Source organism: Marmota monax, unplaced genomic scaffold (assembly GCF_021218885.2).
Source record: "Marmota monax isolate L192 unplaced genomic scaffold, Marmota_monax_Labrador192_F-V1.1 WCK01_AAM20220418_F8-fsc00139, whole genome shotgun sequence".
Taxonomy (NCBI): domain Eukaryota; kingdom Metazoa; phylum Chordata; class Mammalia; order Rodentia; family Sciuridae; genus Marmota; species Marmota monax.
Window position 1 is genome coordinate 3,672,355 of NW_026695226.1, and position 26,647 is coordinate 3,699,001.

General features: G+C 34.8%; 1 protein-coding gene and 1 pseudogene across 5 annotated transcripts in view; one reads left to right on the forward strand and one right to left on the reverse strand.

The window, feature by feature from the left end:
• LOC124086886 (prefoldin subunit 3-like) overlaps positions 1-5,557 on the forward strand; it is a 95,941-nt pseudogene extending 90,384 nt beyond the window's left edge.
• Positions 1-26,647, reverse strand: part of Immp2l (inner mitochondrial membrane peptidase subunit 2) — a 905,321-nt gene that overhangs the window by 137,756 nt on the left and 740,918 nt on the right. The window lies entirely within an intron of this gene.

A 26,647-nucleotide genomic window follows, 5' to 3' on the forward strand; every position in this document is an offset into this window, starting at 1 on the left:
GTGTTTTGTGTGCATATGTGAAAATGTTCAATAACTTTAGCCTGAGGGCAAATATTCACCATACACTTACAAAATAAGAAAATCTCCTGTTAAGGAGTTCCATTTACTGAATAAATCAGGAAAAAAAATTATAAATTTGAGGGTATATCCAGAAATTGCCTTATAGAATCTTACTCTTTTGTTTCCCATTGAATACTAGGTAGTCTAAAAACTATCCCTGAGGAACTAGTAAATATTATTCAAACACATATGTAAGTTATGAATATATTTGATATGTACACATACATAATAGTTCGTGCTAAACTTGAACTTTATAAAGAGGGAGCTTCTGACTACTGACAAACTCATTAATAAGGGATGATACTGCAATTCAATTGTGTACTATAAGACAGGCTAATTATCAATGAAAATTCTATGTAACTTAACCTGGTCACAAAGGCACAGTTCCTACTTTAACACAGGGCAGCAGGAAATTCAGTGAGCTGTGAAATCTCTGGGCTTCAGTGCTGTCTTTCACTAGCTGTGTACCCTTGAACATATATTTTTTAACCTTTCTGAGCTCCCTTTTCCCTACCTATAAAACCAATATGATTATCTCCAGCATCCCTCCTGTACTAAAATTCTGCCATTTGATGATAATGATTATGATGCAGCTACTGATTCTGATGACACTGTAAAAATATCTAGTATATACTGAAACTTTAATTATGCATCAGTCACTATCCTATATACTAACACATTGCATCTTCACCACTATGAGGTGTATACTCTCCATTTTGTAGAAAAGATTAAATAACTTGCCCAAAGTCAAAGAGATAGTGAGAGGTCAATACTTAGATATAAGAAGTTTAAGTTGGCCTAAACTTCTAATTATTAGAATAAATTATCGTGTTTTACAACATAACTATAAACAGAGCCCTTATCAGTGAATTTACTCACAACTCCATGTTTTGTTGGAATTAAATTTTTAATTCTTTAATTGCTAAATCTATAATTTTATACACACACACACACACACACACACACTTACACAATAAGTTAAAGAGATTTTACAAGTATCAAAAAATATAAGCCTTAAAACAACTCAATGAAGGATGTTGATGTTGGTGTTGGGTAATTATTTTTCATTTGCATTCCATTTGTGATAAAATTCAGAGGTAAGACCCAGACATTTATAAGACCTCCTAATTATAATGTTAAGCTAATTTAAATGCCTTAAGAACAAGTAAAGGTAAATTTTGTGTTGCAAAGCCAATGAACAACACAGCTAAGGATAGAAACTTTGGATTCCTGTCTAAATGTTTATCATTCAAATCTTGTCTCTACTCCAGGTCCCTTTCCTGTCTATGGTTCTGACAAATCGAATTTAAAACACCCAAATGAAATTTATCATTTTCTTCCCAAACAGACTTTTTCTCCTAAATTCTCTTTTCTGATTGATGACACCAATAATGACTTACCTGAACCAGAAATCTGGAAGTCTCCTCCTTTCTTTTCCCTTAGTCCCATATGTTCACTCAATCCTATAAATTAGACCTCTGAAATACAGCTTAAATCTATTTATCTTCATTCATAGTACTGCTGCCTAAAGTCTTAAATCATTTGGAGTAAGTAAAAGGTCCTCTGTGATTGATCACCATTAATTCTGCATCTTCATTTCAGCTTTTTTTTTTTTTTTCTGCACACTGGAGGCTACATCTAGCTGAACTACTCATAGCTCCTCTGATTGTAGTACAAATTCCCTTGTGCTTCTCTGCATGAGACCTTCTCTCTCTCTGGAATCCCTCTTTGATATGGACACTTCCTTATCCTAAATCTCCTTCTTTGAAGTAATGTTTCCTTATAAGTCTTCATCACCAAATTAATCCTCTTTCTTTCTTGTTCTTTTCATAACATAGTTTAATAGTAATAACATGTTTCATTTGATGACAATTAGTTCAAGGCTCCATGGTTTAAATGTTTTCTCTGATCCTTAAAAAAAAAAAAAAAAAACATGTAATGAGTCAGTGCAGTGATGCACACCTGTAATCCCAGTAGCTCAGGAGGCTGAGGCAAGAGAATTTTGAGTTTCAAAGCCAACCTCAGCAACTAAGTGAGGGACTAAGCAACTTAGCAAGATCCTGTCTCTAAATAAAATATAAAGAAGGGATGGGGTTGTGTCTCAGTGGTTGAGCAGCCCTGGAATTCAATCCCCGGTACAAAACAACAATAAAAACCCATGCAAAGAAACCATTATTCTCATTTTACAGATGAAGTCCTTCAGAGAAGATAAAGCCCATGCTCTTCTTCTTTCCCTGTGTTACTATTCATTTATTTGCATCTATGTCCACCTTGCCACTAGCCATGGAACTCACAGGATGCAGGAATTATATTTTATTCAAGGAAGGGGCTTCAGTAGTGGGCACAGGTTCTGGTATAGTATAGACATTCAACAAATGTTTGAAGGGTAAGTGCAAAAGCCCATGTGTTATTTCATTCACTAAATAAAATCCTATTTTATTAACTACTATTTAAATAGAAATTTTTGTTTTATGAATATGACTGATGGAAAAGGAAGATTTGAACAATGTTTATGAGTTTTTAATGTAATTTTATTGAGTTTTTTTGTATCTCAACTCATTAATAAAAAAATAAGGAATAAGATTGGTGTACTTTATCTCCCGACATTATTCAAATTGAATTGGCTTTTTTAATTTTTTCAAGATGCTTGGGGTACATTATTAAATTGTTTACTCCCAGAATGACCCATCCATTTTTCACACAATGACCTTGGTCCTGCTTTATGAAAATAAATTTGCATGTACAGATGACATGAGTTTGTGTATGTTTGTTCAATCATATTTCTTGACTCCCCTAAAGCAGGCAATCATTAAATAATTTTAAGGAATTATAAAATGTGAGATATTCTTTATTGTAACAAGGCAAATTTTATCATTTATCTCAAAGCCTAAGATATCCTAAAGAAGCTTACCCTAAGAATGGGGCATTCAGCTAAATAATTTCTACTTTATGAAACTAATATACATGAACTAATATACAAAATGCTTGTTATCTTTACAAACAAAACAAAACTGTGTTTCTTACCATAGCACAGTATTAAACTAAGTGAATATTACCTATTTGTCTCAGTAGCCCCTCTGTACTTTGAAATAAAATTGACGGGGGAAAAAGTGAATGCTATGAAAACTAGTGGAGAAAAAAGAAGTTCTGAAGATTCTAAAGTTGCTTAGAGAGAAACTTTTGAGGGAAGACATTAGTTATACAATTTCCATTCTCCAAATGTTATGACCATTCTTTCAAAGAGATCTCAGCTCTACTATTCAAGTAACTCAGAAGCTGAATTTCAATCTATGATGCTCTTATCAAATTATCATTCAGTAACTGCTTAGAAAACAAATTACTGATGAAACCATGCTAGTACCCAGAGCAGTCATTTACCTGTCTGACCAGTACTGAAATTGTTTATGTGATATTTTCATACATAATGCAGTACTTATACTACAACCATTCCCTACAAGGTCAACCAGCTTTCATTATACCTAGAAGTATTTTCACCTACATTAATTTTTTTAATAAAATAACAATGAATATTGAAATAACAAAATATGGAAGGGTATGAAATAAATCTGTCTCCTTCTATGTTTCTTAAATCCCTAATCATTTTCCCTACTGTAATTCTTACCCATACTTTCTGGGCATTTATTTCTATAAAGAGATTAATTGTAAATATACAATGGGATCATAATAAAATTTTTCTTCTGCTTTTTAAATAATTGACATAACTTGACAATTTTTGCACAGTCCTACACAAATAACTTTTCAGTGTCTGTAAAATGCATACTAACTTCACTTTTTGGGTGTACTTATTTAGCCAACTTTGTGTACTTTGTTTAATCTTAATTCTTTTCATTTTACTATTACAACCAATATTATAATATTACTGAATCAACAGCATGTGAATTTAAGTGGTGATAGATATTGACAAATTATTTCCAAAGAGTTTGTACCAATTGATATTCCCACCAGCAGTAAATAAGAATATCTACCCCCAACATTGATGGATCTCAAACTTTCTATGTAAAGACACTTGAAAATTAAGAAACAGTTTGTGTTCTATGACTTGTTTATATACATATTTTCCACTTTAGAAACTAAACCTGATGAATTAAAAAAAATGTTTCTTAATACATTTTGGGTAAAAATGATAAACCCACTATACATTAATATAAAATTTCATGATAAGTAACTATATTTCCTCAAACCAAAATCAGTGAAAAATGCTTTACATTTTTTACAAATGCACTAATTTTTGTGACTCCTTTTCATGTCTGTCTTACTAGAAGACCACTAGATTTTCTCATATGTTGGAAAATGTTGCTTTGCTTGAAGTGTATGAAGAAATTTGTCCTCACATAGTAGATGGTAGTTGGAAAAGGGGGATACATTTTAATAGCCTTTTCACATAATTCTTGATACAACACCAAAACCTGACAGTAGTTGGTTGTTTAAAAATAGCTGCAAATGTGGAATCTGAAATCTCATGAATGAACATAATGAAATTATGGTTACATGAAAATCTTTTAGTCTTGATGTACACCCATATTGTACTTTTAATGGATCTTTACCTACAAGTTAATTTGGGAACATCACACATTGGCCACTTGGAAAATAACCATTCATTAAGTTATGCAGAACTCTCAAATATTGTCTTATTTCATGATATGATATTTAAAAATGTTTCATAGGGCATGGTGGCACACACCTATAATCCCAGTGACTCAGGAGACTGAGGCAGGAGGATCTCAAGTTCAAGGTCAGCCTCAGCAACTTAGTGATACCCCATTTCAAAATCAAATTTTAAAAAGTGACCCAGCCCCCTCCCCCCCCCGAGTTTAATCCCTAATCAGAAGAAAATAATTTTTATATCAATAGCAATCTCTTCAGAAAAGACTTTTAAAGAGTCTCAAGAAATTGGTTGTTAAGGACAGCTGAGGCATAGGAGAAGTGGCTGCAGAGGATTGACATGTCTCCACCTGGGGATTCCTAAGGCCGTATTTTTCTAAGATGCAGATTCCTCGTGAAAAAGCCTGGGAATAAGACTGTACATACTGTAGTTATGAAGCTCTATGGACAGTACCAAAGATAAGTTTATGAAACTCAAGCTTGCTCAAAAGAAAAGGAGTCTAAAAGGTCATATTCCCAAAATTCAACAGACTTTGGAAATCCTAAAATACATGCAGAAGAAAAAAGAATCCACCAATTGGCTGGAGACCAGAATCTCATGAGCAGATAACCCATACTGCAAAAGTTGGGTTCCTCCTACTGAATAAGTTTTTCTGTTCTTTGGGGCTACTGTAATGCTTGAATTAGATGTTGATGAAGCTCAGGTATTGTTTGAAATAATTTATCAACTGCTACAAGGAATCTGGATTCTCTTGAGGAACACCTTGATTTTATTCAAGATCAGTTTACTACTACAGAAGTCAATATGGCCAGTGTTTATAACTGGGATGTAAAGAGAAGAAACAAAGATGATTCTACCAAGAACAAAGCATAATTCTGCCAATTAAAAATGTGGGTCAGTTTTACCAATATGTTAAATACTCCGTCATTTATTCTTTAAGACTGAAATAACTTTGAATGTTTTTTTAACAGCAACAATGACTAAAACTTTAAAAAAGATACACACCATTTTACTTATTTATAAAAATAAAATTGGTTACAAATATTTTATAACACTAACTGAATTTTTCACATTTTTAAGCAAAATTATATTGCTTTCATGATTTTATTTATTTATTTATTTAGTCTATCAAAAGATAACTCTTAACTAAGTTGGCCAAAAACTGTGAGATAGTTATGAGGCTGAATGTTGGGCACTAGCATAGTTTCCTTTTTCTTTATTGACTGATCTTACTCTCATTTGATGTGGTTAAACCACTTGATAGCTAGGAAAGACACTTTAATATTTGTAAGCTTGTTTTTCTGTAGTATTTATAGGACTTTTATGGTCCTTTGTTGTCATTGTCTCCTATGAGCAGTGTTTCATGAGCTATTGCTTAAACAATAACTATCAAGATATTCTGGACTTTTCAGAAAATAGTAATCTGCCTTCCTGCCTAGTTAGAGAGCAGTTGAGACAACACTTATAACCCCAATTAAGTGCACAGTGTCCTTGCAATGCTAATATAAGGGAGATCTTGGCCAATGCAAAATAATATTACTCATTTCAAAACTCTTAGCTAAGGTGATGTTGTATTGCATAACAGATCTCCAAGACATCTTGAACAGGAATATCTGAAATAACTGAAAAGTTTGTTGTGAGCTTTTTATTTAAGATAAACTGCATAGGAATAGTTAAAAAATAATCCCTGGGGAAAGCCCTTGGTCCAGAGGCAAGTAATAGATGATACAGATTCTGGCAAAAACACAAATGTATTATTCTATCTCCATGTACTAAAAAGTATACTGGTGCAATGTTTTGTACTTGTGTTTTGTATAATTAAAAGAGTGACATTGAAGGGGAAAAGAAAGAAAGATCTTTTAAGTATTGAAAAGCTCTCAAGTTAATGGTGGAGGATACAAACTTTCCCAAATCAAAATTTAGCTGAAAATCCTAGTTCTATTATTGGCATCAAATATTATTAGTTGCTTTCTTTAAAGTGAAAGGTTTGCTTTATTAAAGTGTGATAAAACATTTGCCATAGAGTCAAAGTCTGAATAACTATAGTTTTGTCTTTCAGTCATTCTTACCAATGAAATGGCATTTCATGAAAAATGTGGCTAGAAAATTCTTTTCAATTATTTTAAATATTCCTGTTCAAGATGTTTGGAGATCTGTTATGAAATACAAAATCACCTTAGCTAAGAGTTTTGAAATGGGTACTATTATTTTGTATTGGCCAAGATCTCTCTCAAGATAGCCACAGTACTCCAAATTGTAGCAGAAATGATTTATTTATAATTCCCATTTCAATCACAGGAAATATTAAAAAGGACACTGTACTAAAAGAGTTAATAAGATCAATAATTTTCCTACTCATCAAGGACAGTCTTAAATAAAACAAGCATGTCTTTTTTTCATGCCAATGAGTGATAAGAACAAACTGACAACTTGTTCACCTTGGTGCTACTGCTTTGGTCTTTGCTAAGCCACTAACATCTCCCTACCATTTCTTTTGTTCCATCAATGTCCATATCGACACAGTGAAAATAGTAAGTAATGTCTTAGCATTCTTATAAAAAATAGTTTTGACCTAATAGATCCCTTGAAAATGTTTTGGGGATATGTTCACTTACAAAACTATTGTTCTCTATCATCTTCTTTTTATTTTATTAACTGATTGATTGATTGGTATTGAGGATTGGACCTACGGAACTTTACCCACAGAGCTAAATTCAAAGAAGTCATTGTCTTTTTTAGTTGCTGAGGCTTGCCTGAAACTTGCAATCAATCTCCTGCTGCAACTCCCAACATTGTTGGGATTATAGGAGTGTGCGACTACACCCAGCTATAATTTCCTTTTTAATACACTTCTTAAGTTGCCTATGCAAAATGTAAACCCAGGTATTCTAACTTTAAGTTTGTGTCTTTAATGACTATATACATTGTTTAGGAGACTTTTCTATTGGTTGCCAGTGCTATTACAAAGTTCTCTTTACTGAGATTTCTCAATGGTCCTTGCTATGCCCTCTGGGGTTATGATATACATTCATTCATCAAGCATTTAAGTTTCTTCTATGAGCCAGGCACTGAGGCCATGATGGGGATGCCAAGATGAATAAGGCACTGTCTTTACTTTCAAGGATTTCACAATCAACTGGGGAGACAAATGTGTATATAGCTACCTATAAGGCCATGTGATAAATGCTTTAATAGTACTTTGTACAAAGTATTTCAGAAGCACAGAAGAGAGAGTGATTAATTGTTCCCAGAGAAGGGAAGAACAGTGACCTGGGGCTTAATAGAAAAAGTGCATTTTAGTTGAATTTAAAGGACAAATATATTTAATCCCTTTATTCATAAGATAGTCCCCTTCACATAATTGAATACAGCTACTGTGTATCCTATATTGTATGAATTTCTACTACTTTCAATTAACTATTCCAATGCCCTCATGAACAAATGATGAAGATGAATATAACAAATTTCATATTGTGGAAAACACCTTCTGAAAATATGTATTGATCTCTCTTCTGCAAGCATGCATGAACATTTGTTAGCATCAAGCTATAATTAATCACGAGAGCTGGAGAGACACTTTTGCTTAATATCCAAACTTCTTTTTCTAAAGCACAACTAGAAACAAATGTGCAAACTAAAGAGACTATTCACAAAGTGCTCCATCCAGATTTCCCAGTCATCTTTCCTCTAAGCAGAAGGTCAGGAATTTTTTGTTTTGTTCTGTTTTTCTGTAAAGAACCAGATAGTAAATATTTTAGACTTGGTAACCCAGATAGTTTGACAACTACTCAGCCTATCCATGTAGCATGGAAACCATCAAAGACAATATGAAAATAATGGTCATCATAGTGTTAAAAAAATCTTAATTTTCAAAACCAGGCATGGCTCGCAGGCCACAGTTTGCTGATTCCTACTAAAGGTATCTTTCTTCTTATGTCCTCCATCCTCCCACTGTGGGGTGAAAAGAGCATCAGATTCAGAATCAGCAGACCTGACTTTTAATTCTACTCAGAGATAATAACCAGCTGTGGAAACTGCTTTCCTGTTCTAGCATTGTTTTTCTTGTGCCACATCAAGAATCTTTAGATTATATGATCAATAATCATCATTCCTAAAACCAAAGAATCACTGCAAAGTAATTCTCTTTCCTGCCAATATTCTTGAATCCATTTCAACACAGAATAGACAGTATGAGAGACTAATAAAGAATGAATGTGACTTCAGATGGTACTGATAAGAATGTTTATGTCAAATGGAGACAGGGTCTAGTCTCTGCAGGTTACAGTGCAGGTAACTTTCAATTCTGACAGTAATGAGGCTGCCCAGAAGAAATCAACTGGGGACCTAAAATTTTCTGGAGGTTTTAGCAAAAGAAGAATGCTTGAAAGAACTGGGGAAAGAATGGAAAAGAGAAATTTAATAAGCATGATATACTTTTTAAATGTTAGGAATCATCAAACAAATGTTAGAACCAAAAGGAAATATTCTAGGCCTAAGTTATATTTCTAAGTCGTGGACTCTCTGGAAAGGAGTTCTGTGCTCTGGATCTTCATAGTATCTGGAGTCTGCAAAGTTCCTGCTAGTCATATCACCAGAAGCAATATAATTACTAATTCCTTATACTTGCTTAGCCATTTAGAGTTTATATTCCTTTGTATGATATTGCTCAAGCATCCTGAACCTATGAGATTGGCAAAGATGAATATCATCATTGCCTTTTTACAAAGCAGGAAGCAGACATTCAAAAAGATTACTTTGCATTTAGACGAGTCTTGACTAAATAATAAACTGAGGGGCTAAAGCTAAGCTCCTAAGTTAGCCTTGAAAATGTAGACTGAACACTAAAAACAGACATCACCAAATATTTTCTAGAACACCATATCCTTTATAATTCTAGGAGGAAGGAGAGCTTGGGGGAGTGGGATTTAACAGCTTTTAAGCACTTTAAATTTAGAAATAGTTGCTTAGCATTTTGCTTGAGCTGTTAGTGCCCAATTTACCTAGTTTTTCTATTAAATGTTTCAGCCAAATGTAAATGCTTTATGAATATAGCTCATAAAATGTCCTGGGAGGAGGTTCCATAATAAAATAACTCCAACTGTGAAGGATTCTAAAAGCAGAAGTTATTCCTTTCAATTTGATTGGTGTCTTATGTATACCTTATTCTTACTAAAAGAAGAAACCCCAAACATCTGTGAATAATTCAAATTGCTAAATGGCAAGAATAGATTAATACTTTAATGTTATACTTGTCTTTTATCCAGGCACAACTTTGAACATAATAAATTTGGTTTCAGAACTGAAACCCACAAGATTCTGAGTTTGGTTTATTTTTTTCAATACATATAATTAACTTCATCTTTGAAGGCTTCTGAAGGTTGTAGAGGGCAGAAGAAATGCATTTTTATTAAAATGACTCAACCCGTGGGCGGCCTTCACAGTTTCTTACACAGAATACTACAAAGAGATTTGAGAAAGAAACAACATTGAAGCCAGGAACTGAAAAAGAGAGAATGTTACAAATGGGAAAGTCCCCTCAGTTCAGCTTCTGCCCGGCACTAAAGATACCAGTGGGGAACAGGTTGAGGAAGTCACATGTATGTCTGGTGTTCCCCCTTCCCCCCACCTCCAAGTTTCCCATAATAAGATTACATTTTACTAACACCCCAGGTGAGTTTGTGTGAGAAAATGATCTGTGGTGTCCTTGAGTAGAAAAAAGGTGCATTGGCCTTCTGTGTGGAGAAGTTGAGGGAATTGAGGGGCTGAGAGTGTACATAAGAGCTTCATGACTCCTCCTTTACTGTCCTGTGGACTACTTCCTTCTAGAAACTAAGTTTCCTAGAGGTTGTGGCTGGGAAAGGAGGCACTGAGGACAATGGCATATTTGATTTTACATGGAGGTTAGTTTCTTTTCTTTTTTGGGAGGGGGTATTAGGGATTGAACCCAGGGTTGCTTAACTACTGAGCAACATCCCTAGCAACGTCCCACCCCCACCCCCGACACATACACCTTTTTTAAAACTTTTTTTTATTTGGAGACAGGGTCTCATTAAATTGCTTAGGGCCTCACTAAGTTACTGAAACTAGCTTTGAACACGCACTCCTCCTGACTCAGCCTCTCGAGTTTAGGATTATAGGAGTGCACCACCATGCCCAGCTGGAGATTACTTTCTTAAAAAATCCGTCTGTAAGGTGAAAATGACCTTGAATCAAAATATACATAAAGATTTATTGAATTTTCCTTATAGTATAGTAGACATGTATAGTACACACACAGCCCTACAACTATAAATATAATATACTCAATAATATTCAGTTTATAATAAAAAGGCCATTTTGTACTAAAAATATCCATTGAGAGATTTTATATTAGAAACACACTCAGGGTTATGAACTACTAATATCATGAAGTATATAGGAAACCAATTGAGGGTCAGTGTTATGAAAAATTAAGGCTAATTTGTCTCTACTGTTTATAGGAATAAATACCAGACCCTCCTCTTTCTTTTCATTTTTTTCCTTTCTTTTTTTTCTCTTTCTTCCTGAACAACTACAGCCAAATTCAAATAACCTAGACAACTTAGAGACACTCACAGCATATTGAGCCTCAGTGTATACACTGGTTTTCTACTGTTGCCATTGTTATGGGCTGATTTGAAAGTTAAGTCAGGTTGATCCCATCCTGCTCAGACATTTCATTCCGGGCAGGATTGACACCTTTTTCCACAAGAGCCCACTCACATGGAAGCTGACATCTCCACCCTCACCCACTTGCACCCTAACCACAATGTCTTTAAACTATGGAGCAAACGTCAGCTTACTTCCTAAATGGGTACAAAAAGGTAACAATTCTGAGAATGTACTTATGACTGTACTTGTCTCTCCTGCTCCCCTCCTTTGTGGTTTTTCTGTTTTTAAGTGGTCCCCTAACCGTGTTCAGTGTCTGCTTTCTGCTCCCTTGGCCCTAGCCAGAAAAAAATTCTTTGTCTTTACTTCAAAAAGACCAAGAATTTTATTTGGGATTTTGGAATAGCACCTTAAGACCCTAACAAATTACTGTAAACTATAAAGCAACTTAAGTCAAACACAGTCTTAAAACAACACACATCTATTATCTCACAATTTAGTAGGTCAGAAGTCAGAATTCACTGCTTTGGGTTTTCCAAGGCTAAAATTAGTGCCAGTTGGCTGGGCACAGGGAGCAAGTTTAAGTTTCTGGCTGAATTCTGCTCCCTGTAGCTGCAGGAGGGAGGTCCTGTTTCCTTACTACCTGTGGGTCAGAGTTTATTCTTAGCTTCTAGGGGCACCCACACTCTTTGGCTCCTGACTACCATCCTCTGTCTTCAAGGTCAGTCACAATGAGTAGAACCTTCTGCAGGCTTTTTCCCCCAGTAATTTTGTCTTGCATGTTTATTTTTATATTTGCGATTGCAACTATGATTTTATTCAAATACTTGTAATATCTCATAATAGTCTGATAAATTTTCATTTCTCATGTTTCAAAACTCTCTAAGTCCCTTTCTGCCTCATCTTTCCTGTGTCTCCTTCAACTGTGTTTCTAACACTTTTGCCTTCTTGTTTTGATTTTAAGGGCTCATGTGACTATATTTGATCCACCTATAAGAATCCAGATTTCTTGCTCTATTTTAAAGTCATCTTATTATTATCCTTAATTCTGTCTGCAAAGTTCTTTCATGGCAGTACCTAGATGAGTGTTTGATTGAATAACTGGAGGATGGGAATCTTCAGAAAGCAAACACCTTTAATGCTTCCCACCAAACCAAAATAAATTTATAGTCTTTAATACATACTTCTTTATAGACCCTAAAATATCTTGCATATCTAGCCAAAAGTATAGGAAGCTAAGTTGTTGGTAAATAAAATTTTGTTTGCAAAATGAAGAACCAAATGAAAACATACCCAAGAGGACTGTTATGGGAGGTTACAAATATTTGAATAAAGCCATAAAACATTGAAACAACAAGTATAAAAATAAGCATGCTGAAAAAGAATGCCATGGCCTAACAAAAATACTGGATGGAAAGAGCCTGCAGATGCTTCATTTGTTCTCTAGACATTTGGGGTCACTGATTTATTTAGAGGTGCCCAGGTGTTACTTCTTGCCAGGCAAAGTCTAGAGTGCTTAGTACTTTGAAACAAACAGTGCTCTGAGACTTGTTAAAGGCCTAGGTGAAATTCCCTAATTGAATCTAAAGATCCCAGCTGGGTTTTGAGAAACTGGCTTCCAAACTGATTTAACTTCAAAACTACTCTGTCATTCTGATTTTAGCCAGTATTTGCACTGGGCTGTCTTTATCCTGGCATATTCATAGGCTTTGCTAAGTAACATCTGAGCAAAGTCGTGCTAGAGTTCAGAAATTCCCAGTAGGTGACATATTCCTTCTCTAGCCAGTGGTCAGAGACTACTCTCTTCAGCTGACAAACCAGCCCCTTCTGGTCTTTTACAATCTAAAAGAGACCTGCAGGTGACATGTTTTAAAGCTTTTCTGTAGCTTTACTTGGTCTGGTGGCCACAGGTCAACTCAGAACAATGGGAAACCCAAGCCCAGTGCCATGCAATACCCCATCCCTACCTGGAATTGAATTTATACCACATGCACAGCCACTCAATTCTGCACAGGCAGTTAGCAGATATTTGATGTGGATAAAAGTGAAAGGTTTGTTCTTTTCCCAAGTACCCCCAAGATAGTCAGATTTCCTCATAGGGATTCTAGAAACCAAACATTATTGAGACATGTGAGAATGCAGGAGGGAAATTCAGTTTTCTCTAACCATGAAAATTATATAAACATATTTGACTTGGACACAGAAATAGTGATGACTTTTCTAATGACCTGAAATCTGACTTTAAGTAAACAGGCCTATAGAAGAAATGATTAGGCAAAGTTTCTCTGCCCCCTGCAGTACATCTCCTGACCTGTTTGCCTCTGGAAAATCTACAGGTGGTTGAAAATGCCCAGCTTTCTCCTGCCATGAGATATAATCAATATATCTTGAATTACACTGTTTCTTGTTTAAAGCATGGGCTACAGGAAGTTTACTGCACTCTCACTAGTAATCATAGGAGATATTTGCTCCAGAACATGAAAAAGGGATAGTCTTAGAAGAGCTTTAATCCCTGAAGTCAAGTATTTTTGTGTCCTCACACCCAGGAGAGAGCCAGGACAACCATGGTAGGACAAAGGCTGCGACAATGAACACAATAAACAGTAACAACTCTGTGTACTATAGCATGTTACTTCTCTACCTCTATGCTCTTTTCAACAGAACTATTGTGAGCCCCTGATAGACCACAGATGTAAAAAGTTTGCATGAGATAAAATTGTTACTTGAGAAAAACCTAAACAAACCTTCTAGCTTCACTTAGTCAACTTAAAATCACTAATTTTGGAGGTCACAGAGCTAATCAATACATTATTAGTCTCCCACTAGCTTTGCTATAGATCACATCTAATGTTATGTGAACTAAGATGATGATGGTAACCTGGTGGTTACTTTTCAGGGACTTAAAGGCCATTTTTGGTTAAAACACTGACTCTTTACTTGGGCCTGCAGATGTGTGATAGGGACTAGAATGGGCTCTCTGTGTTTTCCCTTTACTGCTTTAATGTTTCAGGCAAATTCTACTCTGTTCTGCATGTAGACATGTTGAATGCCCACTGGAGCAGCTAAGTGCTTCTTTTACCCACCCAGGTCTTTTTCAGCAGCTGTAGAAGCCCAAACACCTAGTGCCTACAGCCCTATTGTAAGACCCAGAACAGCATAAAAGGCCAGGATGTTTGAACAGGATGATGGTGCCACCTCTAAGAATAACAGCACAAACTGACCATGACCACCTGGTGGTCCAAGTCTTCCATATGGGGGAAAATACAACAACAAAATCACCTTTTGGAACCGTATCACTAGCCAGCAGAAAATACCATAGTCTAGCCTAGCCTAGCAAATAAAAGCTTGTATCTCCCTTTGTTAAGGGAGTATCCTGGTTCCTTGGTCAGTGCTGTTTGTCTTCAGCTCAAACCCCAGTTACCCACTTGCTTGATACCCCATTTAAAATCTGATGTATTCACACTCACTTGACCTGATTTAGTATCTATCATCGCTGAGACAAAGATTCTCATCCCTAGTATTAGGAGCATTGTTGAACCATTAGGGAACATGGCTAATTTGAAGAGACTTTATATTACAATCAACCTCCAGTTGGTGGGTTATTGATTCTAGGACCCCCAGTTGATAGTGCTCAAGCAAAAATCTATGAATACTCAAGTCCATCATAGAAAATGCCAGAATATTTGCATATAACCTATGCACATCCTTCCTTATACTTTAAATAATTTCTAGATTACTTGTATTTCCTAGTACAATTTAATATATAAATATGTACAACTATGTAAATAGTTGTTAAGCTGTATTGTTGAAGTCTATACATGTTCAATGCAGACACAATCTTTTCCCCAAATTTTCAATCCATAGTTAGTTGAACCAAGGATATAGAACTTGCAGATACAGAGGGCTCATTGTATATTCACCAAAACAAATAATATTGTATTATTTGGATAATAATCAGCATTTTTAGAAGTTCAATAATAAAAAGATACTTTAAAGTAATGGCCATTTCTGTGCCTTTTTAACAGAAAATCTCACACATTAAACATTGTGTTTTACATTATAGAAGACCTAATAGTAAGATCCTATGGTAACTTTCACATGGATCTCCATTCTAGTGCAGTTGTAAAATGGTGTCTATACCAATCCTTTGGTTCATCTGGCCAGTGAAGAAGATTTTTGTTTCTGTTTGGCTTTAGTTTGCCTTCCTTTGAATGGGCAAATGCTAGCTATTCCACTCTCTTTGGTTCACACCTGACCACTTCACTCATTTACTTGGGTGTCTGACCCCTGAGGGCCCTGAGGTGAATGTGAAAGGTAAACGTGAGAACTAGATAAACTAAATAATTTTTTCCTTTTGCCTTCATTGCCAGTAACTTCGAATTGAGTTTAGTGATGATCTACATTAATACATTCTTTTGAAGTTGCTTCTAACTTTTCATGTACTTTCACTGTTTGCTCTGAGCTTTTTTTACATGTCTCTCCTTTTTACTGTTATTTTATTTTTTAAATATTAGTTAAAATGATAAATAAATCTTAAATGTATTTTTAAAATTGGAGCTCCACAGAAATATACCAGATGTTGTGACCTCTGGAGCACAGTAGCTTTTCCTGCCCTAGCACAGCAGTCTATCATTTAAGAAAGGGCCATGAAATATATATCAGGCCTTATCCACCACATTAATACAAAGGAGTTAAGACGGACATAAACCTACCTACAAACATAGCACACACACACACAAATATTCATAAGCCCAAATCAGTACTGGAGGAAGCTCCTAATCATTGTTCTAGCATTTTATCAATAGGAAAACAGGTACCAGAAGAATTAGGGACAACCACTGAAAGGAAGAAAGCTTTGTGTTCCTTTCTTCAACTGTGTCACCATTACCACATCTTAGAAGAAGGAAATTTTTGAGTTTCTAAAAGTTTTCTAATTTACTATTTACTGTAGAATAAAAACCCTTTAACTATTGAGATCAATCAGGTTGAAGAAGAGAAAATTATAGCATGTGACAGCACAGCGTAAGAAAGTAGACTAAGATTGGGGGCTGCCAACTGCTACACAGAGAAATTATAGGGAGCAAGGGAACATTTTTAAAAGCATTAGAAGAACTGATCAGTCAACACCATGATTTTTTTTTTTTGATACCAGGGATTGAACCCTGGATTCTTAACCATTGAGCCATATCCCCAGCCATTTTATTTTATTTATTTTGAGACAGGGTCTCACTAAATTGCTTAGGACCTCACTAAATTGCTGAGGTTGGCTTTGAACTTATGATCTACCTGCCTCAGCCTCCAGAGTTGCTGGGATTATAGGCATGTGCCACAGTGCCCAGCAACAACCACTATCTTCTCAAAGACCCTGAGCTTTATGCAGCAAAGCAGAACCTGGTTCCCATGAACAGGTGCTATATTCCACCTGCCAGAAAACCACCTGTTTGCCATGTAACTGTCAGCCTTAGAAGAACAGATTATAGGTGAACACAGAGCCATCAGCAGGGGTAGTCTTCAGGTAGAAGTACTCATCTGAATATTTCTTTAAGGAGATGCATTTGTCAACAGAGCCATCCTGGCTCATAATGTCACCCCCCAAAGCACCTCCAGGAGGAATAAGTATGTAAAACAGGAAACCAAATCACCTCTGGTGCTCAGAGGGGAAAAAATATTTGCTTTACCAAAAGAATAATAAAAACAAAGCAAAAGGTAAATAGGGGGAGACAAAAACAAACTTGCTATAAAAGGCTCAAAAAGATTCCACCCAGAGATTAGGAACAATGTGAAAGAACACACCTGGCTAGGAAGTAGTATGACTTCATCATTGTTTGCTGAAGAATAAAGGTGTTCATTAACTGAAACCAAAGATCTGAACCACCTACTGCCCTAACAGGAGGTATGGCAGAACATTTTATAGACTCTGAAATTTTTTATCTATAGTGTTCTCAGATTATCTAAGACTCTTAGAAAGATGCCCAGAAGTGACTGGTTCATCAACCTACTCTCCCCTTATATTCTGAGAGCCCTGGACCAAGGACAACCATCAACCGGAAAAAATAACCAGAGAGTAGCAAAGAAAGGAAAATTCTGATTTGGGGATGTACATTTCAATTTATTTCTCCAAATTGACATGTCTTTTACTCCCTGAAGTTAGTTTTATTCAGATTAGTTGCTGTTTTTTTTTTCTAAATCTTTTTTTCTTTCTTTGTAAATTCACTGGGTAGAAATAGAATCATTTCTTTTGCATACATGACACTGTAGTTAATAAATGCTAAATAATAGGATTAGAAATCTTTCAATAATTCTACTTTTTATTCTCACTGTTTTCTCTTCATCTTCTCATTTAACAAATCTTTCTTCAAATATGTCTCATGGGGGTGGGGGGTGATTACTATCTACCCTGATGGGTCATTGACATTGTAGAACATGGCATATGCTAAAATGAAATTGTAATTACATTGAGACCCAGGGTAACACCCAGTCATTCACTCTCAATTGTTTCTAGAAGCACCTACAAATGACATATATTAATGCATAGCAGATCCTGCAGTGAGTTAATAGGATAACAAATCTTGGTCAGTATTGCATCAATTGCAGGAGGAGTAGAATTGACTTCTTTGTAAACATATGACCTAGTGGGATGGAATTTCCACAAAAGCAGTTTAGAAATAAAGAAACTGAGCTAATACTGGTCCCTGTATTATCATTGTTCTGTCAATCTACTAAATTCATACAATCTAGCTGGCTGTTTCCTAGGATTTCTGAGAGTAAGACCTGAATTTACAACGTTTGTTGTAATTTGGGGAGAGGGGATACAGTCATGAACACACATGGCACAATGTTTTCATGGATCATGAGTTATTAAAGAATCCTTCTGGAAATCTCTGCAGCCCTAGGCCTTCTGTTTATTGCCCTTGTGCTTTAAGTGACTGAAGTGGTATAATAAAACATAAAACATTAATGAAATTCTATTATATTTTCACATGAAATTGGAAAAAATAGAAAAGACTGACAATATCAGGTACTAGTAAAGCTGCCCAAGGTGCAGGAAAACTCAGTCACTGCTGGTAGCTATAGGAACCGCTATCACTTTTCTGAAAAGCAAGAAGGTGACGTCTACTTCAGTTTAAAGGTGATGGTACTTTTCAAATCAACAAACTCAACTTGGAGGATGTTTCATATAAATTTACAGCAGAATACCTAAGGATATGTATGCAAAGTTGTTACTGCAGTACAATAAGCAGTGGCACAAAGGTGGAAATGATCTAAATGTTTTTATTAATACAGGAATGATTAATAAAATATAATGCATATTATATAATATTAGGCAGCTACTAAAAAGAATATGTAGCTAACATCAGAGGAATATTTATGATACATCGTATAAAAGAAAGTAATTCCTTTTATTCTAATTTATAAGTGAAGATAGGGAAGGTAGAGGGAGGGAGAGAAGAAAAAGAGATGCAATAAAAAGAAGGAAGAAGGAAGGAGGGTGAATAACAGAGAAAAGGGGAGAGAGAAAAAAAGAGGTGGTAATGGCAGGGGAAATATAAAAATGTATTCATATGCATATCAATATTTGCATGAACATAAAGAATGCTATACTGCAGATGGTTATTTTAACACTGTTTGTACAGGGACATGAGACTGAAGTAGGGAAAGGGAAGTTATTATAAATTTTGTTTTATATTGTAGAGTTCTTTAGGGTTTATGTAATACAGGAAGTCCAGCATGGTTTGGATATCTAAATGCCCAGAAGGCCTGAAAATGTAGTCTTCAATTTCTTCTACTTGTAAATTGAAATTCATACACTGAGCATGACTTGTACTGAGAGACCAACAGACCACATAAGAACATACTGTTTCTGGGTCTAGACTGGAGGAATCTAATTTGTTTATTCCTACCAAATCCCTGGAATAATTACATACCACAGGAAAGACCTTGGTTGAAAATATACACTTAATATCATAGGTAGAAATAGTTAGAATTTTTAATAGCTCAGTTTTTCTTTTCCCAAATAATCAGGTTCAGTCAGTATTATCTATCTTTGATTATATATTCCAGTAGCATTTCTGAGCATGTACTCTAAATAAATGTAAATTTATTTGTAAATAATATACAACTTCTACTCTTAAATTTTATTTTTCCTTAAGTTTTTATGAAAACATATAGATATTTTATTATTTTTTGTTAATGCATAACCAATGGACTGTTCTTTGTTTCTTGTGATGTGTGGAATCCTCTTTGGAATCTCTAATTTTACAGGTACTAATGACTTATTTATTGAGTCCATGTAGATGTTCCACTAGATACATGGAATAGTTAATGTGTTGATGTCAGAAAAATATAACACAGGGCAAAAATCCCTTGCTGTCCTCCAACTGCCTAAGTTAACATAGCCTTAAATGTTTTAAGATAGATATAGAGATTGTATCCAACACTTAACATCTAGTAGATGTTCTTAATATAATATTAGCAACACAGTCAATACTACTGCATTCTTTAGAGACCAGGTCTACTTTAGTTCAGCAATTCACTTCAATGCTGTAGTTTGACCTTAAATCCATTCATCAAAGCTATCGTGGAATGTGAAAATCCAAACTTAAATAAAAAAAAAAAAATTAGAAGATGATGATTCACATAATGAAAAGATTTTTTGGCCAAGTGAGGAACAATATTAGGATATCTTTCAACTACTAATCTCAACAGTTATTTGCAAAATTATATGTATATATATTTTTGCTTATGAGTAGACATCAGCAGAAACATAAATGAACAGGTGATATTCATTAGAATTTGTAAACAGTGCTTGAATATTGTTTTTTTTTAAAGTCTAAGGGGTAGAGATGTAGAGATGTAACTCAGGGGTAGAGCATGTGTTTATCATATGCTAGGCCCTGGGTTCAATCCTCTGCATCACATATGAAAGAATTATTTCAAAACATCCAGAAAAAAAGGATTCTGGATATTCTCACCACAAATAAATGACAATTGTATAATATAAAGTCATTAATATGTTCAATACCCTATTTTGATTATTAAACAATGTGTAACTGTATCAAAATATTATATTGTACCCCATAAATATGTACAATTATTCTGTGTCATTTAAAAATTTAAAAATCAGAAAGCAAAATGAACAAAAAGGGCCTATTATACTACTGAAAGGCCAATTCATTTTCAACTTAGGTTAATACAAATGTCATTGTCTTTTGACCTGAGTACAGACTTAACAGAAATCATATTTAAGACAAAAATGGTTCTTTTAAAAGAATGTATGTGTCCCTGAATAGTTAACTGTTTCCTCTTACAGCTATCCCCTCACACCAGGCACTTAAATATTTGTGTGTGTGTACGTGTATGTGTGTATGTATATATGTGTATGCATATGTATGTATATATATTTTCCAGGTTGCAGTTCTGAGAGAATGTTTAAATAAACTGATGCCCCTATATTACAAATAAGAATTAAGCAAATATATTTTAGTAAGTTGAAACATTTAAAGACATTGTCACTGTTCTATTCATTAACCAAACATTTAAACAGGAGAGACTCTGCTCATACACATGCCTTTCTCCCCTGGTTCTGTCCACTCTCCTTTCTCCATATTTTTCTCTGCTCCTGGAAGTCTTCCATGGAACCCACTGATGGCTTTCTCTAGTTTCTCGATTTTGTTTAGATTTAGGGTAATGAGAAGCAGTGGCAGAGCATTAGAGAATGAGGCTATCTATCACAGATCCTGTTAGCAGTTCTTCCCTATACTAAGAGCCTCTGCTAAAGCTCTTTTCTGGTCCTGATTATCTCTCCCCCATTTTGCCCCTCACAACTGTGAGTGGTAATAGATACCTGCTGCTTCTAGCACAGGAGTGCTTCACCACTGTTGTTCTCCTTTATACCTGCTCATGCCTTTGTAAACAGTCCTTATTAAACTTTCTACAGTTACAAAAATTGTGTCATCAATTTCCTTCTGAGACCCTGACCATACACTTATTTGCAAAGAATCTGTTAAGGGATCTATAACATATAAAAGTAAATTAGAAATTGATTATACTTTCAAACAGTTTACAATCTGGTAAAAGAGATAACTGTGGTTCATCTGATATCATTAGTTAATTAATGTCTGTTTAGATATAATTGAGAAGGTGATAGTATTGTCAGCATGAATGCAGGAGAAAAAATAAAGGTAGGAAATTACATGGAATGATTTGTTGTCTATATGCTGGGTTGAAATAATTTATTTACTTATGATAAAATTAAATTGTACTCAGAAATATTTTAAGAAGGTTTTAGAAATTCTACTTTTCTCTAGTTTGTATATGTACAATACTTGAAAGGAAAATTAAAATTTTGTGCCCATGTATTTCAAAAATTATTTCATATATGTGCTAATTTTATGGAACACTCTCATCTATTTTCTATACAATCTTTGTATTTTAAATTTCTACATTCAAGCCTACAATTGCTAAAACTTTTTTTATAGAATATTTAAAATTTTCTAGTATCAATGGAACTATTAATTAAAAATTTTAGCAATTTGACACAGATAAGCCCAATTTTGGAAATAATTATAACAAGCAAATAGCAGGAGTTTAGCAGTGAGAAGATTGTAGACTTTAAAAAAGTAAATCCCTCTGTCTAAATGAGATTTATTTAATTCTAAGGTCCATTCAATAAACTGGGAAAAAAAGCTCTTTTACATGAACAGTTAGATTTAGATTTTTAAGCTCTAGTGGTATATCGGATGGATTAACAAATATATAATACAACAGTTTTTTCCTTTCTTTTTTCTTATCTAAATGTAAAGTATCCAAAATAATGTTTTAAATACCCACATACACAATGAAATTATTTCTATAAGTGAGCAATTATCATGTCCATCATCTCACAGTTATTTTTTAAAGAAACTTCAAATTTTTTAATTACCATTTAATTTTTGTTAAATATAAACAACAAATGAGACAAATAAGGGAGAGAGTTCCTATCCATAAAATTTATAATGGGAAATCTATGCATAAAAATTAATGATGGATGACAAAGTAGAATCCTTTCTCCATAGATATTTATTTTTTGATAACAAGTAAGGCTAATCTAAAATCATTTAGTTTAATTAGAGTTTAACAAATATTCCCACGTGAATATGTTCACGCTTGCTTCACAACTTTCTAGCATTCTTTTATCATAATAGATTTGTTATTCACACTGAATTTCAAATCAAATTTTGCATGACTTCAATGGATATGTTATGGAATTAGCAAATATTTAAATACTATTGCTTGAAGTCTTTGCTTTTTTTAAATAACTGGAGTAAGGTAAAATTAATTTTAGCTAAGATCTACTTAATACAACTTGGACTACATATGGGCATGGAAAGGAAAAAAAGCTCTTAAACATTTGCAGAAGTAACTGTAAAGATGAATAATGACATTACCTAATTGTCTAAGAACAGATGTGAGATGTAAATTTTGCCTGTCTCAATGGCATGGCTTTCAAAAGGGTACAAATATAAATAAGTATCAGTTAAAATAAATATTGTGTCAACAAATCTCAAATTCATAAAGTACACTCAAAGCTTTGAACTGCACAGCCTCAAGTGATACATTAGCAGTGCAGACATACATTAAAGCACTTAGCATGAAAATTGTCCACTGTAAAACAGGACAGAAACACATCAAATATTCTTATCAATCTCAAGTCCAAAAGGATTACAATTTAGAACATATGCACAATCAGTTATGCAAAATGAGCTCAATAGTTTCTCCAATAATTGCCTAACTATTTGGGGATTTTATTTCCCGTATACTTTTGAATTTGTTGAACAGGGAGATCAGAAAGAAAATATTTCAATAATTTATTTTTGTTTATTTGGCTAGAATAGCAAAACATGTAACACTCACTGAACATAATTAGCTCCTCTACACTATGATTCCAAATCTCTTGGATGCAGGGCCAGCTGACCAGATGGTGTGAAGTAACATAATGCCTTTGAAATGGAGGCTTGAGTTCAGGTCCACAGACCACAGTACAACAGAGGCAGATTGCACCACAGAAGCGGTACATGCAACTCTGAAGGCCTGGGGCTGGCAAGTGCTGCTGTACACCCTGCCAAAGGGCAAACCAAATGCCATCTTCCTTAAGCCTCAGGTTCTGTCTTAGTACGTGGCTGCTCACTGTGCTTCTAATCTTTTGGTGAGGTTTGGGAAAGGTGATTATGAGAGGTCAGGAAGAAAACAGAAATGAGGAGAGGGAAGTTAATCAGTTTACAAAATACCTATAACCTAATATGCAGATACAAGGATATATCCTGGGGCTGGACATGGTGGTACATGCCTGTAATCCCAGTGGCTCGGGAGGCTGAGGCAGGAAGATCATAAGTTCAAAGCCAGACTCAACAACAACAAGGCACTAAGCAACTCAATGAGACCCTGTCTCTAAATAAATACAAAATATGGTTGGGGATGTGGCTCAGTGGTCAAGTGTCCCTGAGTTAATCCCCAGTACAACATCCCCCCACCACCCCCAAAAGGATATATCCTCAATTGCAAAAGAATAGGCCTGTCCCCTAAGTTACCTTGTATACAAAGAGATTTTCTTAGAAATATTCTTTTGCTCTTAATTAATGAGACTGATTTGTTAGCAACCTCCTTTATGACTAAGTCTGACAGAGCTTAATGGAAAAGAAGCTTAATTGTAGACAGGCAATGGAAGAAATACATTAGAGAAGTCTTGAAATCTGAAAATTATGGGCAAAGCAGACTACCCAAATGGAAATTGAGCAATTTAAGATGTCTTAATTAGATTTAAAACCAGAGCTTAAAAAAACTAAATTAGCTATATTGAATCAGATAAAAAAATCTGAGATAAAATGCATGGTTATTATTGGATTACTCAAGATAGTCTGTATAACTTTTTTGCTGGTAGTTCTAAAACTCAGCTTTACAAGAAGTAACAACAAAAAGAAAAGAAGAAAGTGAATATGAACTTTTAATGGTACTTTTATTCCTAACCTTAAACATTTAAAAAGTTGTTTTAACAATTTTCTCCTTCCCCAAGTATCTTAAACAAATTAAAAACAGATAAGCATAGAGAAAATTAATCTCAATTTTGCTTTTTTTTTAAAAAAAAAAAAGAAAAAGAAATAAACTAAATACTCCAATTTCTTATTCACTTGGGAATTAGAAATTTACATGAAACTACTGTGATCCCAAGGGATTAGAAGATGATGACAGTGTGGATATGGGGCAAGCCAGTCAAATAGTCAACAGGTTATTACATTTACTAGATAAGCATGGGACATTAAAGCTAAGAAATAAAGGGAGAAAAAGAGGAAGAGCAAAATACTTACAGTAAATTCAATCCTAGAGCATACCACTTGTTCAGTCATATTTATTGAGTGACTATGTCTCAGGCACTGTGCTCTAAATAAATATTAGAATAAAATATACAATGTCCCTGCTACAATGGAAAATAAAACTAGGGAATAAGATGGACAGTAAACAAAATAACACAGATAAATGTAAATTATAAGTACAAAAGTTAAAAACTCCAACTTGAGATGATAGCAGGGGAATGTGATTTGGATGTGGGTCTTGCTGAAGAAGTGATATCCAAGCTGACATCTGAAGCTGGAGAAAGGAACAGACAACCAGCACTAGGAGAAGAATATCCCAGATGAAGAAGCAGTCCAAGTTTTGGCATGCTGTACTAGAATCAGGGAAGATGGCTAGAGAGGCTGAAGCATAGGACAGAGAGAAGGCAAAGAGCATTACCTGGAGAAAAAGTCTGGTTCAGATAAGACTGTGGACTCCATGCTAAGACTTTGCACCTAAACATAAGTGGAGCCTTTGGAAGGGAATAAGCAGAAAAGCAAGATGACTGGATGTACATTTTTAAAAGATAATTGTCTGTAAGGAAAGGGATGGTTTTGAGGAATTTTTGAGATGGATCAAGCTATGTTATGTGCATATATGAAAATGGCATAATGAATCCCACTATTGTAATTATCACGCACCAAAATGAAAAAAAAAAAAAGTGGTCACTTGGCATTGCTGAGTCAACAATGTTGTAAAAGGAAAGTCTCTGGATCCCAGCATATGTTGGTTAGTGTATTCATTTAGTATTCATAGCAGGGAAACATTTTTTCAATGTCTATTGTTTGTAAGTTCCACTGAGCAGGAGAGAAATACAAAGATCAATAAGGCTTAGGGTTTGCTTTCAAGAAATATAACACATTATTAAATAAGTATGATTTATTAGAGGTAAATGTTTATTATAGGTAGTACAACATGCTAAAAGAGAACAGGGGAAAACTTCACAAAAGAGATGAACAAAAATAAAAACAGAGAACTGGGTCTTGTAAGGACACTTGAAGAGAGGCAAAATATTTCAGGCAGCTGCAACTGCAAAATAATAGAGACATAGAAGAGTATGGAATGGAATGAAGACAAGAGGAATTTAGTGATGCTGTACCAGAGAAAAGTGTGGGAAGATGAGACTGGGAAAGGTAAACTTGTGACAAATGAATGAGGATATTTTATACACTCAAGTATCTGAATTCCATACTGTGATTAGTCAAAGTGGAGGGTATAGAATGAATTCAAGCCAGATGAGATATTGTATTTTAGAAATTCTAGCCCTACATGGAAGACTGGGAAAGTAAAGTGACAGGGAGAATACTTAGGAAACTTCTGCCACAGTCTTGAAGGAGAGAGATGAAGACAGAACCTAAGGGAGAATGTGGAAAAGACAAGATGGCCACATCTGCTCTCCAGTTCCTTCCCATTTCCATCTCCCACAACAACCTATGACCAGGAAGTTTATTAGAAGGTCATGGGGTTGCATTGCATTCATATCAAAGACAATGTAAGAGTCTCTGAACTCAAGGAGCACTGAGGAGAAGAGGAAGAAGAGCCCAGAAGAAGAGGCAGGGAGCCCCTGGTAAAATTTTTTTCTACTTGCTCGCCCCTCTCCTTCATTCATTGACTTCTATTATTTTATTTTCATGTCCGTATTCCTTAGCAACTAGCACAGTAATTAACCAGCAGTACATGCTGAAATAATATTGATTTAAAGTTTATTTGTAAAGATAGTAATTATTAATGCACTGTTTGCCACTTCACAGATTCTGTAGGGCCTTATCAGAGGCACTTCTTAAAAATCCCCCAGGTGGTTCTTCTCTTCAGCCAGAACTATTACCACATAAACCCTAGACTATTAATGCCTCAAGTGTCTGGGATAAAATAAGTTCTTGACTTGATTAAATTACTATATTTTTATCAGCCATATTTCTACTACTTCCCCTCTATTATATGGCACTATTCCATAGCTCTTTTTAAAATTTA